Here is a 17,866-nt window from a genome sequence, read left to right on the forward strand (position 1 = left end):
AATAATAATAATAATAATAATAATAATAATAATAATAATAATAATAATAATATAATTTGTATTTTCTCGCCTCTCCCAGGTGGATTGAGGTGGGATTACAACCTAACAGTAACAATAAAATACAAGAATAAAACATATAATTTCAAACATTAAAATATTTTAAAACAATGCAGTCACTTTTAGATGATAAAATGTTCTGATCCTGGATAGAAGAGTTAATGATGTCATTACAGAAAATTGGGTGGATAAACTTGCCAGAAGAGATCCGTCTTAATTGCCCTCTTGAAACCCTCCAAGGAGGTAATAAAATGGATCTCTTCTGGGAGGTTGTTCCATAGTTTAGGAGCCACTGAGGTAAAGGTTCTTTGGGAGGTTGAGATCAATCTGGTTGGATGTGCTTCCAGCAGATTTTTCCTGGAGGTTCTGAGAGTGCGGGGCGGATTACACAAGGAGAGGCGTTCCTTGAAGTAACTCGGACCCAAGCCATGTAGGGCTTTATAGGTGATAACCAACATTTTTGGATGAACTATCTACACTTCTGAACTCTTGCAAACCTGCAACCTGTTCTGTTGATCCAATTCCTACTCGTCTTCTAATCTCTATCGCGCCTTCTTTTCTCCCCTCGCTTCTCCATATCTTCAATCTCTCTCTCTCTCTACAGGCTCCTTCCCGTCGGACTTCAAACATGCTCTCATTTCCCCAATTCTGAAAAAACCTTCTCTTGACCCCTCCTCTTTGTCTAGCTATTGTCTGATTTCTCTTCTTCCCTTTCTTTCTAAAGTTTTGGAACATGTTGTTTATTCTCGCTGTCTTGAGTTTCTTGAAGCCAACTCCATTCTCGATCCCTTTCAGTCTGGTTTCCGCCCAAGGCATTCTACTGAGACAGCTCTCACTAACATCTTGAATGACCTTTTACAGGCCAAGGCTAATGGCCTTTACTCTGTTCTCATCCTTCTCGATTTGTCTGCAGCTTTTGACACCATTGATCACTGTCTTCTAGTGGATATACTTTCTGACCTTGGGTTCTCAGACTCTGTTCTCGACTGGTTTAGATCTTATTTGTCAGGCCGATCTTTTGCAGTGGTTGCAGGTGGTCAGACTTCTTCTCCTGTTCCCTTATCTGTTGGAGTTCCCCAGGGCTCTGTTCTGGGTCCACTTCTGTTTTCTCTCTACACACTGTCCTTAGGTAAACTCATCAGCTCTTTTGGTTTTTCCTACTATCTGTATGCTGATGACACTCAGTTGTATCTTTCAACCCCTGACCTTTCTCCAAGGCTTGAACAGCAAGTCTCGTCTTGCCTCACAGCTGTCTCGCAGTGGATGCGCCATCGGCGTTTGAACCTCAACATGTCCAAGACGGAGCTTCTTGTCTTTCCTCCTAAGCCCACCCCTCAACACTCCTTTTCTGTCTCTGTGGACAACATTTCTATTCAACCAGTCCAGCAAGCCCACAGTCTTAGTTTTATCTTTGACTCTTCTCTGTCGTGTATCCCTCAGATCCAGACCACAGCCAAGGCTTGTAGATTCTTTTTATACAGTATTGCCAAAATCCAACCTTATCTCTCCGCCTCTACTGCCAAGATCCTGGTCCGTGCCCTAGTGGTCTCACGACTTGATTACTGTAACCTCCTCCTGGCTGGGCTTCCTCTTTCTCACCTCCGTCCATTAATTTCTGTCCAGCATTCAGCTGCACACATTATCACATCCGCCCACCGCTCTAATCACATCTCTCCTGTGTTGGCATCCCTTCACTGGCTCCCACTCCCTTTCTGCATTCAGTATAAGCTCCTGCTGTCAACGTTTAAAGCCCTCCATGGGCTGACCCCTCCCTACTTATCAGACCTTATTTCCCCTCACCTTCCCACTAGGGCCCTCCGTTCTGGTAGTCAAGGTCTGCTGTCCCAGCCCAGGATTTCCTCTGCCCCATCTAGGATTCGCCCCTTTTCACTCGCTGCCCCTCACTCCTGGAACCTTCTTCCCCCGCGAACAAGAGCCATCACTTCTTTAACCAGCTTCAAAACGGAGTTGAAGACCATCCTGTTCAGGGCAGCATTCCCAGGCATTGCATAATTGTCACTTGCTATTTGATGTTCTTTTGTTGCCTGTTTTATTGAATCATTTCCTGTATTGCTATGTATTTTATATGTATTATCCAACTAGAGAGGCCCCTTCCCCACCACCACTCCCTTTGTGTCATGTCTTTTTAGATTGTAAGCCTGAGGGCAGGGAACCGTCCAATTAAAAAGATTGTATGTACAGCGCTGTGTAAATTTACAGCGCTTTATAAATAAAGGTTAATAATAATAATAATAACAACAACAATAACACCTTGTATTGCACCTGGAAGCTAATAGGTAGCCAATGAAGATCTTTCAAAATAGGTGTTATATGGTCAACTTTCGAAGAACCAGTGACTAATCTGGCTGCCGCGTTTTGTACTAATTGAAGCTTCCGAACTTGGTACAAGGTTATCCCCATGTAGAGCCCATTACAGAAATCAAGGCGAGAGATTACCAGTGCAAGTACCACTGCTTCAAGGTCCTTTCGGTCCAGGCAGGAACGCAGTTGGCGTATAAACCGAAGTTGGTACAAAGCACTCCTGGCTGTCGCATCTACTTAAGATGAGAATTGTAGTGATGACTTCAGGAGTACTCCCAAACTGCGAATTTTGTCCTTTAGGGGAAGTGTGACCCCGTCCAGGACAGGATGACTAATTTCCTTCCCAGGACCTAGGGAACCTATTGCTAGTACCTCCGTTTTCTCTGGATTCAACCTGAGTTTGTTTTCCCTCATCCAGCCCATTACTGACCCCAGACAGGCATCCAGAGGAGAGATTCCATCCCTAGTCACTGCATAATATTGTCTTTCTCTCAGTGGCTGATGCCTAGATGTGAGTCCCAGTACTGATGTAGTCAAAAGAGGCAATCCACACACAATAAGGGAGCATTAGCAGTTTGGGGAAAACTTCAAGGTTTACAAATATACAACATTTATTGAAGAACCTCTGCTCCCCTTCCCCATAAAAACAGTCCATAAAGGATTCCCAGGACCCATGGAATGGTGGCTGTTGAGTATGGAATGGGAAATAGCTGGGGTTGGAAAAGAACAGTATCTTAGAGGAAGGCATGGATATTTGGCTGACTGAAACTGAACAGAATCACTCCATACTGCAATATTTTGTTACTGATCTAGTCGGTTTCACTCACATGAGATCCTCAAATTTGTGTGGTTGACCTAAAGTAGCGACACCAGTGGTCTCAATAGAGGGTGCAGGGGGTGCGGACCACACCACTGGTGTCAATGACTGATTTATGGCATTTAGATGACACCCTAAAAGGGGAGGAGTGACACCACTTCTCCTCAAACACATGCTTTTGGGCAGAAATGGGCTGTGGCATTCATCTACTTCCCTTTAAAATGGTTTAAGAGATGGTGGGAGTGGGGTGAAGCTCAGTGTAAGGAGAAAGGAGGGCCCCCAGAATTTTTAAAATTAAAATTTCAATTTTTTTTAATTTTAAATTTTTTAATTATTTTAAATTTTCTTTAAAATGTCACATTTTAACCAAATCTTCATTATGTGTATGTAAAGACATTTAGGTTGTGTGTATGATATTGTAATTTGAAGGTGTAATTTTAATTTTGCTAGTTGTTTTATGCCACAACTGTTAGCATTACCTTCAGTGGTATATGGGAATGATGACTGATGAATAACATTAGTGCAAAAAAGCATTCCTAAGGATTCTATATAGTGTGAATTGGGAGGAGGTCAATGGGGGCGGGTGGGTGACACCATGAGTTCCCTAACCAGGTGACACCAACCTTAGGGATGCCACTGAGGGACACTGCCCTACCAGTATCATTTGGAGGCATAGCTTCGTGGTTTCAAAGAGGAGGGGAATGCAGGATTTTTCAGAAATAAAGATAATTGCAATGGGGATGGGGAAGATGAAATGGAGAATGGGATTGTGCACAGCAGCTGTTGCATTTTTTTCTAAAATGCTCAAGGTACTTCACATATATTACAACCCTATGAGAGAGGAACTGACACTCATAGAAGGAGCTACACAGTGAAACTGTGGGTGATGTGAATGTTAAAACAGAACAAATAACAACAAAAACATATACAGTTCTCCCTCCGTTCTCATGGTCTTCAGACTCGTGTCCCTTGCTTGTGCACGAGGGACGAACAGAAGGAGAATGAATGTGGCTTGTGTCTGTGGCGCAAACCTGCACACCCCCACGCCTATATTCAAGCCAAAGGGGCTTGAATATATGCAAAATCCATTTCATGAGGGGGTCTGGAATGGATCCCCGCAAAAAAGGAGGGGCAACTGTACACACTCTTTACCTCTATGCCATAGTATAAAAAGTATTTATAATGTTTCCAGCCTTCCTTCCTACCATTTGTTCATTCAGCAAAACAGTGTATCAATTTGTTTTAATATTGTAGTAATTTAATTTTGTTTAATTAATTGTACTATTTTTTTAACATTGCAAGCTACCCTGAGTCCCAGTTTGAGAGAAGGGCATGATGTAATAATAATAATAATAATAATAATAATAATAATAATAATAATAATTTTACCTTTATAACAACCCTGTGAGGTAATTTAGGCTAACTAATCACCATGATTTAGAGAGCTTTGTGGGTGAGCAAGGATTTGAACCTGGGACTTCCAAGATTCTAAGTGCTACTTATGCTATATAATTGGCTGTTAATTATCAAATGTATCTCAGAACTCTGTGTAACATTTGAGTAAGATCCTTTATTTCCCAACAAAATTAAAATTGATATGGAAGTACAATAGAATTATGAAAACCCTACCATTTCTTTGATAAACAATAGTTAAATGCTGGTTAAGTGAAACAGAAGTTTTACCTAAGCTGGTGCCCTGCAGAAGTGGTCTACTACAACTATAAAATCTCCTCCATGTGTAGTGCTTACATAGCATAGTACTGTATGATAAAAGCAGTATCCTGAAAACCTTTATAACAGCACTATAACCAGTTGTATTGTCTCCATATTGCCAAAACATGGGCTATGGGGTGAGTGAATGGCAATGACTTCTCTAAGTAGGCTTGCCATATCCCAGTTTTACCCGAGACAATCCCGGGTTTGGGGCCCTTGGATAGTCCCTGCCCAGGTTCAGCAGTTTGTCCCGGGCCCAAGGGGCCCAGGCGCTTGCATGCCTCTGGTACGCTTCCTGTCCTGGCCACAGCTCCTCCTCCTCTCGGCTTGGCCAGAGGAGCTGCCTGCAGCACTTCCATTGTCCACAAGGGGCAGTGGCTGGCCCAGAAGAGGAGGAGGCAAGGTAGGAGGAGCTGTGCTGGGGGGGGCCGCCACCCCGCCATTGCACGCTTTCGGTGCGGCAATGGCGGGGGGTAAAGAGATAGGCCCTGTAGGCCTCTCTCTTGTCGGGGGGGGGGGGGGTTCTCGTGGGCTTCTGCTGCGCCAAAGCAACAGCAGCAGCCATGGAGCAAAGAGAGAGGCCCATAGGCCTCTCTCTCGTCCGTGAGGGGGGGGAAGTTGGGGGGACTCTCAACCTCGTCCCTCTTCCTCTTCTTCCTCTTCCTTCTCCTTCTTCTTCCTTCTCTTCTTCTTTCTCTTCCTCCTCTTCTTCTTCCCCCTCCTCCTCTTCTTCTTCCCCCTCCTCCTCTTCTTCTTCCTCCTCCTCTTCTTTCTCTTCCTCCTCTTCTTCTTCCCCCTCTTCTTCTTCCTCCTCCTCTTCTTTCTCTTCCTCCTCTTCTTCCTCTTCCTCCTCTTCTTCTTCCCCCTCCTCTTCTTCCTCCTCCTCCTCTCTTTCTCTTCCTCCTTTTTTTCCTCCTCCTCCTTGTCTTCCCCCTCCTTCTTCTTCCTCCTCTTCTTTCTTTTCCTCCTCTTCTTCCCCCTCTTCTTCTTCTTTTTCCCCCTCCTCCTCTTCTTTCTCTTCCTTCTTTTCTTCCCCCTCCTCCTCCTTCTTCTTCCTTGCTCCTCCTCTTCTATCTCTTCCTCTTCTTCTTCTGCCTCCTCTTCTTCTTCCTCCTCTCCTTCTTCCTCCTCCTCTTATTTTTATCTACTTTTTCCTATTCTTCTTCTTTCTCCTCCTTTTCTTCTTCCTCCTTCTCCTTCATTTTTCTTCTCCCCCCCTTTTTCCTCCTCCTCTGCTGTTGTTGTTGTTGCTGTTGTTGTTGTTGTGTGCCTTCAGCTCCTTTCCAACTTATGGCGACCCTAAACAGTTTCCTTCACAAGTTTCTTCAGGGAAGGTTGCCTTTACCTTCTCCTGAGAGGCTGAGAGAGTATGACTTGCTGCACAAAGTCTCCCAGTGGGTTTCCATGGCCCAGTTGGGGTTTGAACCCTGGTCTCCCATTGTCCTAGGCCACTCCACCATGCTGAACCCTCCACTGCACTTAAAGGTACAATACTCAGTTATTCTTTGTCATTGTTTACCTTCAAGTTGTTTTCCACCTTATGGAGACCCTAAAGCAAACCTATCTTGAGGTTTGCTTGACAAGGTTTGTTCAGAGGAGTTTTGCCATGGCTTTCTGCAGAGGAGGCTGAGAGAGTGTGACTTGCTTGAGCTTGAGGTCATCCATAGGCAGGGAAGTGAACCCTGGTCTCCAGAGTCCTAGTCCACCACACAAAGCTACATCCCAAACTTCTATCCAGGACCAGGAAGAATGTCAAAATGTCCTCTATTTTGAGCATGCCTAAGAAACATGCATTTATATTAATGCTTTTTGAATTAATTAATTTTTTGCTTTTTAGTTGTTCGTGTCCTCCATTTACTAAATATGTCCTACATTTGGGGGGTAAATTTTGTCCTACATTTGTCCTACTTTTTTTACATTTGTCCCAGTTTGGAGGTAGACTTTTATGTCAGTTGTTGCCAACCTGCGGCCCGCGGGCCGGATGCAGCCCGGCGAGGCCTTGGGACCGGCCTCAGCCTGGGTCCTGCCGCGATTGCCACGGGGCCTTTGGTGTCTCGCGCGAGGGGCATAGTGGGGCAATTTGTCTATAGAAGCCTCAGAAAAATGCATTTATCTTAACTTTTTTTTAAAAATCAGCAATTTTTTCACGTGTCCCTCCATTTTTATTTAAAAAGTGCCCTCCATTTGAAAATTTTGTCCTACAGTTGGCCTGGTTTATTTATTATTTATTTAACTTTTTTAAAATAATTTAATTATTTATTTTTTTTGGCTCGCCCCCCAGTTGTCTGAGGGACAGCAACCCGGCCCCCGGCTCCAAAGGGTTGCCTACCCCTGAGTTATGGCAACCCTATCTCTAAGGTTACCTAGTGAGAGGTAAATTACAAGTCAAGTTTGTATTGTGTTGAACTGTAAATAGCAGCCACTGGAAGAACCTTTTAGACTCAGGACTATGGTGCATTATGGAGGCTGTGTATTAATCACTGGCATCTTTCCTTGTATGTGCTATATCAGCTTTTCTCATCAAGATCAGAGTATGGGAAGAAAAGGTCACCATCATCCCTGCATGCCATAGTTATAACTCTAATCAGCCTCCCACAAATGCTATTTGCTAACTGTTTCTCTCTCTCTCCCTCTCTCTCATTCTCTCTCTCTTTCTCACTGTATTTTTCTACAACACCAGCCTCCATGTTGAAGACAATGTGCAGTTTGGCCCTGAGTGTGTGCCTGATGTGAGATTAGATCTCTGCCTCATTACACTGCACTAGCTCTAGTACACATTTATCCTTACATTCACTGCCTAATGTAGGAAACAGACAGCCTTCTGTTTCAAACTAATTATGAGTTTCACAACCCTTGACACTTGGCTTGTTTCTCTCAGAAACTGTCAGTGTTTTTGCTATGCAGAGCATTGTTTCTGTGTTGATCTCAAGCAATGAATGAAGCAAAGTAGGTAATGCAACACTTTTTCTTGGACCAAATTCTGTTGGCAAGAATGTGCAAGTTTTTCAGATGCACGTAGTCACTTCAGGTAAATTAGGGACATGGAGAGCTTGCCACTGTGGGGACGTGCAGGCATTGCTATTTTTTAGTTAGTATGGCAGCTAGATCCTGGTCATACAGTTGCTCTGTTTTCATTTTTGATGTCTATAGGGTACCAGAATGATGTAGTGGTTTGAGTGTTGGACTATGACTCTGGAGACCAGAGTTCAAATCCTGGCTCAGCCATGGAAACCCATTGGGTGACCTTCAGCAAGGCACACTCTGAGCATCAGAGGATGACAATGGCAAACCCCCATGAGGAAACATGCCCCCCCCAAAAAAAACCCAATAACAACACTATGATAGATTTGCCTAGGGTTGCCATAAGTTGGAAATGACTTGAAGGCAAAACTACAACAACAATAGGATGCTCTCACTCTACCAAAATCAATTAGCTATTGATTTGTTTTGTACACAGTAAGTTGTAAATTGTATTGACTTGGAAACTGAGTGTTTTCATTTGCATATCATAATCACTCTGTGGCCACTTTATTTGAAGAAGGTGGATAAGACTTACTTCTCACTGTGATGGTTAACTTGTGATTCTCTAGGATCACTGTAGACTAGGGGTGGAGCTCACTTCATTTAATGCTCCAACAATACAACAGACAAGCTGGTTGGCATAGTGTGTCCCACTTAGAGTAGACCCATTCAATTAATCATTAAATGATGAGTCAACATATAAATAAATATAATAGATTCAGTGGGCCTACTCTAGTCAGGGCTAAAATGGATTTAGGCCTCTGTGTTCATACAGGGACGTAGCCAAGGGGGGGGGGGTTCTTGGGGTCCGGACCACTCTTTCCATTAGAAAAATGAATGGTGTGTGCTGCTGCGCCGCCGCACCCAAGCCCCATTATAATGGTGGCACTTAGTCTGGACCCCCCCCTTCCTAAAATCCTAGCTACATCCCTAGTTCATATATCTGCCACTACTTCCGATCACACAGACAATGCATTGTAAAACTGTATGTTGTTTTTATGTCCCTTCAAGTTGACTCCAACTGATGTCAATACTGTCATATGGTTTTCTTGGCAAGATTTCAGAGGAGGTTAGGCATTGCAAACCTCTCTGAGAGGTAGGTTTCATGCAATAGGCTTCCATAGCTGAGCAAAGATTTGAATCCTGTAGTGTAGTGGTTTAAACACAGGACTTGGACTCTGGAAAGTGGGGTTTGATTCCCTGCAAGGCATTGAAACCCACTAGGTGATCTTGGGAAAGTCATATATTCTCAGTTACAGAAAACCCTGTGATAAGGTTCACTTTAGGGTCATCATAAGTCAATAATGACTTGAAGGCACTCAACAACAACTATAACAACAACTCCTGGAATTCAAGTCCAACATTCAAATCACTATGCAACATGGGTGGGTAAGGTAAACCTACCTGCTAGGCCCTGTCTCTTGCATACCACTAAATAACCTCTTGGTAAATCTGTATGTTTGGAATTATGAAGAACAGAAACTGTATAGACATATAACTCCTCCATTCAGTTTGAAGTCCAGTCTAATTAGAGCTTCTAGTCAATTGAAGGAGCTAGCTAAATGAACATATAGGCCTGGTACATACTGCCAATAAGCGGCGTACCAGGGCCGATACTAGGGTTAGGGGCCATGTGGCAACCACATGGTCCCTAACCCTAGTATGTACATACGGCGTAATAACGGCGGCACCCTGTATACATGGGCACTGCCATTGTTACATAAGCGCTGCGTGTCATCCGTACGTTGCCACACGGTGCTTACGTAACAAGTGCACCAATGGCGCACTTGTTACACCACCCCTGTGGCTTTAAAAGAACCCACTTTTCATGAGTTCTTTTTCTACTGGAGGGAAGCCACACGGTTTGGCAGCTGTGGCTTCTCTCCGGAGGAAAAACAGGCACCGGCAGGCCGCCGATTTTCGGCAGTCTGTACTGTGTCATAGACTCATTCATGCCAAATGTCCAGCTGTGACAGTACTGGAGGGGTGTGACTGGCTAGAACTTTCCTGCTACCACTCACATCGTCACTGAGCTCACCTATTACAACCAAGCTAGAAAGTTCCAAGGCCAAGCAGCTTTGTCATGTGCCCTCCACAAACCCTTCAGCTATCTTGAATTGGCACAGACAGACAGTCCCATTTAATCCTCTATTAATCCACTCTTCCAATTGCTTTTAAAATATCCCAGTTTCTCTCTCCTCCCCTTATCTTTAGCATACTTCAGTTACTGCAAAATGAGTTTAAAATGAAAAAGTAATTTGCACTCAGTTTGTTCAGCAGGAGGGAGAAGAGAGGAAGGGACAGAATCTTGCCTTTCCCAGTAGACTCAGGAAAAAGCAAACTGTGGCAGCCTCTCCTACCTTGTGTTATTCCTCATTAATAATTTTTGCCACGTTGACCACACTCTGATGTTGCTTGACCACATGTGTCCCAATTTCCATCCTTGAAATGTTGGAGGGTATGCTTCTATATTTGCCATACCTTTGCTTTGAGCATAAGTTTGCCACTCCTTGATAATGCTTTGTAGTATTTGACCCTCATGGCACTGAAGGTATCTATCTTGCTGCTGGCTCCCCTCTTTGCTGACTTACAGGAAAGCAAAGCTTGGAAAAGTTATATTTTCTGATAATTGAGATTCTGGGTATTGTAGTCCAAAATAGTAAAATCCCCAAATTCTGAATTACATAAGGAGCATTCATGTTTAACTTGGTTCTTCTGTGAGTGCTTATTAATTCTTGACTATTTCTGTAATCCACAGGGTTGCTATTGGTCGAGATTGACTCGAAGGTGGTTTGCAACAAACTTGTGTCGAGGTTTGTTCAGTTGCATTTTGTTTCAGCATATTGATTCTGCCTGAGAGCTGAGAAACAAGGACACCCCAACACCACAAGTATAACAACCCAGAATACCTCCATCTTCTGTTTGCAGCCAACAGGTCTGTTTGGGGCTAAGCAAACAGTTGGAGGGAAACTGGTGCCTTCTATTTGACCTTGCAGTTGGAAACGGCAACCAGTTAGGCACTGTTGAAGCAGAAGGGTGCAGGAGAGAGAAAGAGGTCGCTCCAGGGAATGCCACACAGTGCTTTTACCTCTCAGTGACCTCCCAGAGAATTCTCTCTCTTTCTGTCTACATTTGAAATACATAGGGCAATGACCCTGTTTATCCTCCCAGGCACAAAGGCTTGTATTTACAGGACATGGTGGGTGGAGAAGAATCAATAGCCCACTTATCCCTACCTTTCTGTTTGGCAAGGGCTGGATCACAAACACAGCAGAGTAGATCCCATGGACTTTGGAAGAAATATTATTAGAGCTATGAGGAAAGGTAATCTGAGGTCTCCAATGAGGCCTTGTGTTCTTCTGATGAGATGTCTGCAATATCACACAAGTACTGGAGAAGGAGGAGACAGTATCAAAGTAACAGATAGTTCTGAAATCAAATGAGGTGGCAGAGTCCATAGACAGCACAGTATGCCACCACACATCATAGAGGAGGACAGCACACATATATTAATGCCTATTATTATTATTATTATTATTATTATTATTATTATTATTAATATAGCACTGTAGATTTGCACAGCGCTGTACATAAAACAATAAATATAAAAGAGTAAACCTGCCTATGGCATACAATCTAAGAAATAATAGGATAATACATATAAAATACATAGCAATACAGGAAATGGTTCAATAAAACAGGCAACAAAAAAGAACATCAAATAGCAAGTGACAATCACCCAATGCCTGGGAATGCTTCTCTGAACAGGATGGTCTTCAACTCCGTTTTGAAGCTGGTTAAAGAAGTGATGGCTCTTGCTCGCGGGGGAAGAAGGTTCCAGGAGTGAAGGGCAGCAGGTGAAAAGGGGCAAATCCAAGATGGGGCAGAGAAAATCCTGGGCTGGGATAGCCGACCTTGACTACCAGAACGGAGAGGCCGAGTGGGAAGGTGAGGAGAAAGAAGGTCTGATAAATAAGGAGGAGCCAACCCATGGAGGGCTTTAAACGTCCTTCCTGTTGCGAGGGGGCTGCCAGTACAACACCGACTCGACCTTGGATTGGTCCATGGCCACACCCTGTGCCAAGACAAGGTATCCCAAAAAGTCCACCTCCTAAAGATCAAAGGCACACTTCTCCAGCTTGGCGTTCAGGCAGTGTTCCCTCAAGCGCTGGAGAACGGCACAAACATGGGCGTCATGGGCAGCCTGGCTTGGAGAATAAATCAAAAAATCATCCAGGTAAATGATAACAAAACAGTCCAAAAAGTCCCTGAATACATCATTAACGGAGTGCTGGAAGACGGCGGGGGAGTTACAGAGTCCAAAGGGCATGACCGTATACTCATAATGCCCGTACCGAGTCTGGAAGGCTGTCTTCCACTCGTCCCCAGCCTGAATCCTCACCAAGTTTTAGTCCCCATGAAGATCTAGCTTGGTGAAGACTTTGGCATGGCGTAGCCACTCCAACAACTCTGGAAGCAGCGGCAAGGGGTAGCGGTTCCGGACGGTGATCTTATTCAGGGCCCGATAGTCGTTGCAGAGGCGCAACTCCCCACACTTTTTGCGGACGAATAGGACTGAGGTGCCCGCAGGGAACTTGGAGGGACGGATGAATCCCCGCTGAAGGTTTTTCTCTGAAAAATCCCTCAAAGCCGCCAGCTCAGGCTCTGAGAGAGAGTAGAGACGCCCCGCTGGAATAAGGGCCCCCGGTACCAGGTCAATGACATAGTCATAGGGCCGGTGTAGGGGAAGCCGGTCCGCCTCCTTCTTATTGAAGACGTCTGCAAAGTCCCAGTACTTCTCTGGTAACGTCCCCTTGCCATCCTGGGCCTCCACCACCACCGCAGCTGGGATCCGCTCCAGCCAGCAGTGCTCCTGGCAATACTCCGACCCAAACAAGAGCTCCCGCCGGGACCAACAAATGTGCGGGTCATGCTGAGAGAGCCAAGACATGCCCAACACCAACGGGAAATGAGGGACTGCCGCCAGCAAAAACTGAAGCTCCTCCACATGGCCCTGAATCTCAAGGTGAAGCACCAGAGTCTGATCTGTCACAACGCCTGACCCGAGGAGCCAACCATCAATCGTCTCCACCAGCTTGGGCTCGGGCAGCGCCTCCAGCGGGATACCATGACGTCGGGCAAAGGCCAAGTCCATAAAGCAACTGGAAGCTCCCGAATCTATCATAGCCCCCACTAGCAAGAGTTCCATGGAAGGGAGCTGCAGATTGGCAGCCACCAGCAGGGGGTCCTTTCGGGAAGCCGTAGTAGAGGAGGCAGGTTCCAAAGATGCCCCAAGATGGTCAACTCGGCAGCCCTTAGTGGGGCAAACTGTGGCAAAATGTCCCAAGAGTCTGCAGTAGAGGTCCTCTTTCCTCCGCCGTTTTTCTCAGGGCCGCGCTCCTCCCAGCTGCATTGGCTCCCCTATCGGCCTGGGAGAAGCAGCCTCCGAAAGAGCATCAGGAGTCAATGGTGTGGGCAACGGAGAGAGTGGAGAGCCAGTTTGTCAGGCCTGTCGGCGAGCAGCAAGATGACAGTCCATGCGGATGGCCTGAGTTATCAATGCCGACAACGTATCAGGAGGCTCGGAGCGGGCCAGTTCGTCTAAGATTTCAGGAGCCAGGCCATGACGAAATATAGCCTGCAAAGCACTGTCATTCCAGGTAACATCCTGGGCTAGAAGGCGAAAAGCCACAGAGTAGTCAGATACCAAGCCCTGGCCCTGTTGCAGATTCAAAAGCCAGTGTTCTGCAGTCTATGCCTTGACTGGGTCTCCCCAAGTGGCCTAGAACTCCTTCAGGAAATCCAGCAAGCTGTCTAAAACAGGACTATTCTCATTAAGGAAAGGAGTCACCCATTTGCTCGCAGGCCCAGACAGCAAGGTGATGATAAAGGCTACTTTATGTGAGTCTGTGGGGAAGTCAGTCTCTCTGACTGTGAAGTGGAGCTTACAGCTTGCCAAAAAGCTGTCCAGTAATGTCCTGTCTCCAGCAAATTTTTCAGGCAAGACAGTGAGGCATTTCATCCTGGGTGAGGGCTGGGGAGGCTAAGGAACTGGGTCCTGGTTCTGAAGCTCTGCTACAGACTGTGTTAACACAGCTATTTGATTAATAAGCTGTGAATTATGCTGCAGGAGTTCTTTAATTAGAGCTGCATCCGCCATCTCCTTATCAGCTTGAATAAGGCCAGCAATTATTCTGTCCTGGACTGCGGCCAGCACGCACACAAACTAACTCTGATAAGGATGGCTCAGCAAGAAAGGAGCTGGGAGACAGTCTACAGAACTTTCTGTTAGTCCGAGAGAAACACACCAGAAACAAGCCAAGGTCAGGATACCAGAGTTCACGGAAGTCAGTTCGGTCCAAGGTCAGGGCAGCCAGAAGGTAACCAGAGTCCAGTTCATTCCAAAGGCAAACAAGGGTTCAAGGAAACAAGAAGCCAGTGCTGACAGCAACCACCAAGAAGGATACTGCAATAATTACTGGCAAAGGGTCAGCATTCTGTAGCTATTTAAATACAGGACGACCTCCTTTGTGCCACCTGTGGCTTATCAACACCTTGCTTCTCAGCAAGCCTCCTGGATTGATGCACACAAGCACTCTCAGCTCTCCGCTGCCTAAAGGAAGTAACCTCCAGGCTTGGTTCTTCCCCAGAGTCACCACTAGGCTGCTGAGCCTCAGGAGGAATCCCCATAATGCTAGAACCTGGCTGAGCTTCAACCCCTGGGGCTGGGAGATCAGGGCTGGGGTCTGGCAGGGCAGGATTAGGACCTGGTATAGCCTCCAACTCCTCTTGCACTTGAGGAGCCACATCCTCCTCCTCATCCTCCGACCCCTGCTCTTGGCTGGCCATGACAGTGTCATCGGCGTACAGATGGTAGGAAAAACCAAAAGAGCTAATGAGTTTACCTAAGGACAGTGTGTAGAGAGAAAACAGAAGGGGACCCAGAACAGAGCCTTGGTGAACTCCAACAGATAAGGGGACAGAGGATGAAGTCTGACCACCTGTGGCCACTGCAAAAGATCTGCCTGACAAATAAGATCTAAACCGGTTGAGAACAGAGTCTGAGAACCCAAGGTCAGAAAGTATATCCACTAGAAGACAGTGACCAACGGTGCCAAAGGCTGCAGACAAATCAAGAAGGATGAGAACAGAGTAAAGGCCATTAGCCTTGGCTCGTAAAAAGTCATTTGAGATGTTAGTGAGAGCTGTCTCTGTGGAATGCAGTGGGCAGAAACCAGACTGAAAGGGATCGAGAATGGAGTTGGCTTCAAGAAACTCAAGACAGTGAGAATAGACAACCCGTTCCAAAACCTTAGAAAGAAAGAGAAGAAGAGAAATCGAATGATAGCTAGACAAAGAGGAGGGGTCAAGAGAATGTTTTTTCAGAATTGGGGATATGAGAGCATGTTTAAAGTCCAATGGGAAGGAGCCTGTAGAGAGAGAGAGATTGAAGATATGGAGAAGTGAGGGTAGAAAAGAGGGAGCTATAGAAATTAGAAGACAAGTAGGAAATGGATCAAGAGAACAAGTTGCAGGTTTGGAAGAGTTCAGAAGTGTAGAGAGTTCATCCAAAGAAGCAGGAGTGTGACCCCGTTCAGGACAGGCGGACAAACCTCCTTCCCCGGGCCCGGGGAACCTATCACGAGTACTTCCATTTTCTCTGGATTCAAGCTGAGTCTGTTTTCCCTCATCCAGCCCATTACTGACTCCAAGCAGGCATTCAGAGGAGAGATGCCATCCCTAGTCACTGAATCAGTCGGAGACACAGAGAAACATATTTGGGTGTCATCAGCGTACTGATAACACCGCGCCCCGTGTCTCCGGATGATCTCTCCCAGCGGTTTCATGTAAATGTTAAATAACATAGGGGACAAAATCACTCCTTGAGGGACACCCAATGTTAGTTCCCTCTTATCGGAGCGACAGTCCCCCAGCTGCACCATCTGGAATCTGCCCGAGAGGTAGGAACGGAACCACTGGAGCGCAGTGCCCCCGATACCTAACACCCTCAAGCGTTCCAGAAGGATACCATGGTCAATGGTATCGAAAGCCACTGAGCTGTCCAAGATCACTAACAGGGACACGCTACCCCTGTCCATGCCCAGGCGGAGATCATCGACTAAGGCAACCATGGCAGTCTCAACTCCATAGCCCGCCCGGAAGCCAGTTTGAAATAGGTCTAGAAAATCAGTTTCATCCAAGATCCCTTGGAGCTGGAATGCAACCGCTCTCTCGATCACCTTCCCTAAGAAAGGCAGCAGCAAAACAGGCCGATAGTTAATCCGATTCAGGGGGTCTAGGGAGGGCTTTTTAAGCAGAGGTTTAACAACTGCAGTTTTTAAATTAGATGGAAACTGCTCTTCCATAAAAGATGAATTAATAATACGGCACAACATGATGGTTACAGCCGTTCCCCCCTGAGCTGCCAGCCATGAAGGACAGGGATTGAGAGAGCATGTCGTCTTCCTAACACTGCAAAGAATCTTGTCCACATCCTCAGTACTAACAGACTCAAAATGATCCAGTTTAACAAAGTCCACGGAAGCTCTGGATACCTCTACTCTAGATTCTGAACAAATACTGGCGTCGAGATCAGCCCTAATCCGAGAGATTTTATCCGCAAAGAAGTTATTAAACTCGTCACAGCAGGCCTTAGATGGTTCCAAATTGGGATTCAGTGAGGGAGACAGCTGAGTCAGCTCCCTCACAACCCTGAATAGCTCTGCCGGACGCGACTCCGCAGACGCAATACGTGCAGCATAGAACTAGTGCTTTGGTGCACTTATTGTCGCTCCGTAGGCTCTCAAAAGGGAGTCCAGGAGTGCCTGGTTGGCTAAGTGCTGGTGTCTTCACCAGTTGCGCTCTAGTTGTTGCACAGCCCGCTTCCTCACCCTGAGATCTTCAGTATACCAGGGCTTTTTATTGGAAGCAGGCTGGAAAGGATGCTTGGGAGAGATGCTGTGTATAGCCCTGGAGAGATCTATATCCCAGGTGTTAGTCAGGGCATCAACAGAATCGCCATCAGTTCCAACCATATATCCCTCTAGGGCTTCTTGGAACCTTTTGGGTTCCATCAGCCTTCGAGGGTGGACCATCCTAATAGGTCCACCACCCCCGGAAGGGATTTGGGTAGAAGCCTTGATTCTAGCCTCAACCAGAAAATGGTCCGTCCATGATAGGGGAGAGACATTGGTTATCTCTGCCCATGGAACCATATCCATGTCTGTGCAGAAGACGACATCAAGCGTATTACCAGCAGAATGTGTGGGCCCCGAGACCAATTGGGACAGGCCCATGGCAGTCATAGTAGCCATGAACTCCCGAGCCACACCAGATGGACATTGACTGGCCTCGAAAGGGATGTTGAGGTCCCCCAGGACCAGAAGCCTAAGGGACTCCAACACCAGTTCTGAGACCAGCTGTGTCAGCTCGGTCAGGGAGTCTGTTAGCGCACAGGGTGGTCGGTAGACCAACAGAATCCCCAGACTGTCCCTGGCCTTCAGGGTCAGGTAAATACACTCAATGAAGTCAGTCTTCCGGACATGGTTCCTGGTCAAGGAAAGGGTGTTCTTATGGATCAAGGCAACCGCCCCCCCCCCCCCGCCCACCTAACCTGATCTGGTCCTTAACTAAGTACCTGGCTGGAAGGGCCTGTGCCCACACTGCTTCATTTTCAGGCCCAAGCCAGGTCTCAGTGATGCAAGCCAGGTCACAGCTCTTATCATCTATTAGATCATATATAATGTGGGTCTTGTTCCTAACAGACCTGGCATTGCACAGGAGCAGAGACAGGGTTTGTGGTACAGTTGGACTGACCCTCAGATCTCTTTGGCTAGGAGAGTGAATGGAAGGAGAGATAGATATTACGCATCATAATGGCACAGGTTAGGTGAGGGAAGAAATAGGGATGAAAGGAGAGAGAGACTGAATCACCGA

This window comes from Sceloporus undulatus, chromosome 4, assembly GCF_019175285.1.
Source record: "Sceloporus undulatus isolate JIND9_A2432 ecotype Alabama chromosome 4, SceUnd_v1.1, whole genome shotgun sequence".
NCBI lineage: Eukaryota > Metazoa > Chordata > Lepidosauria > Squamata > Phrynosomatidae > Sceloporus > Sceloporus undulatus.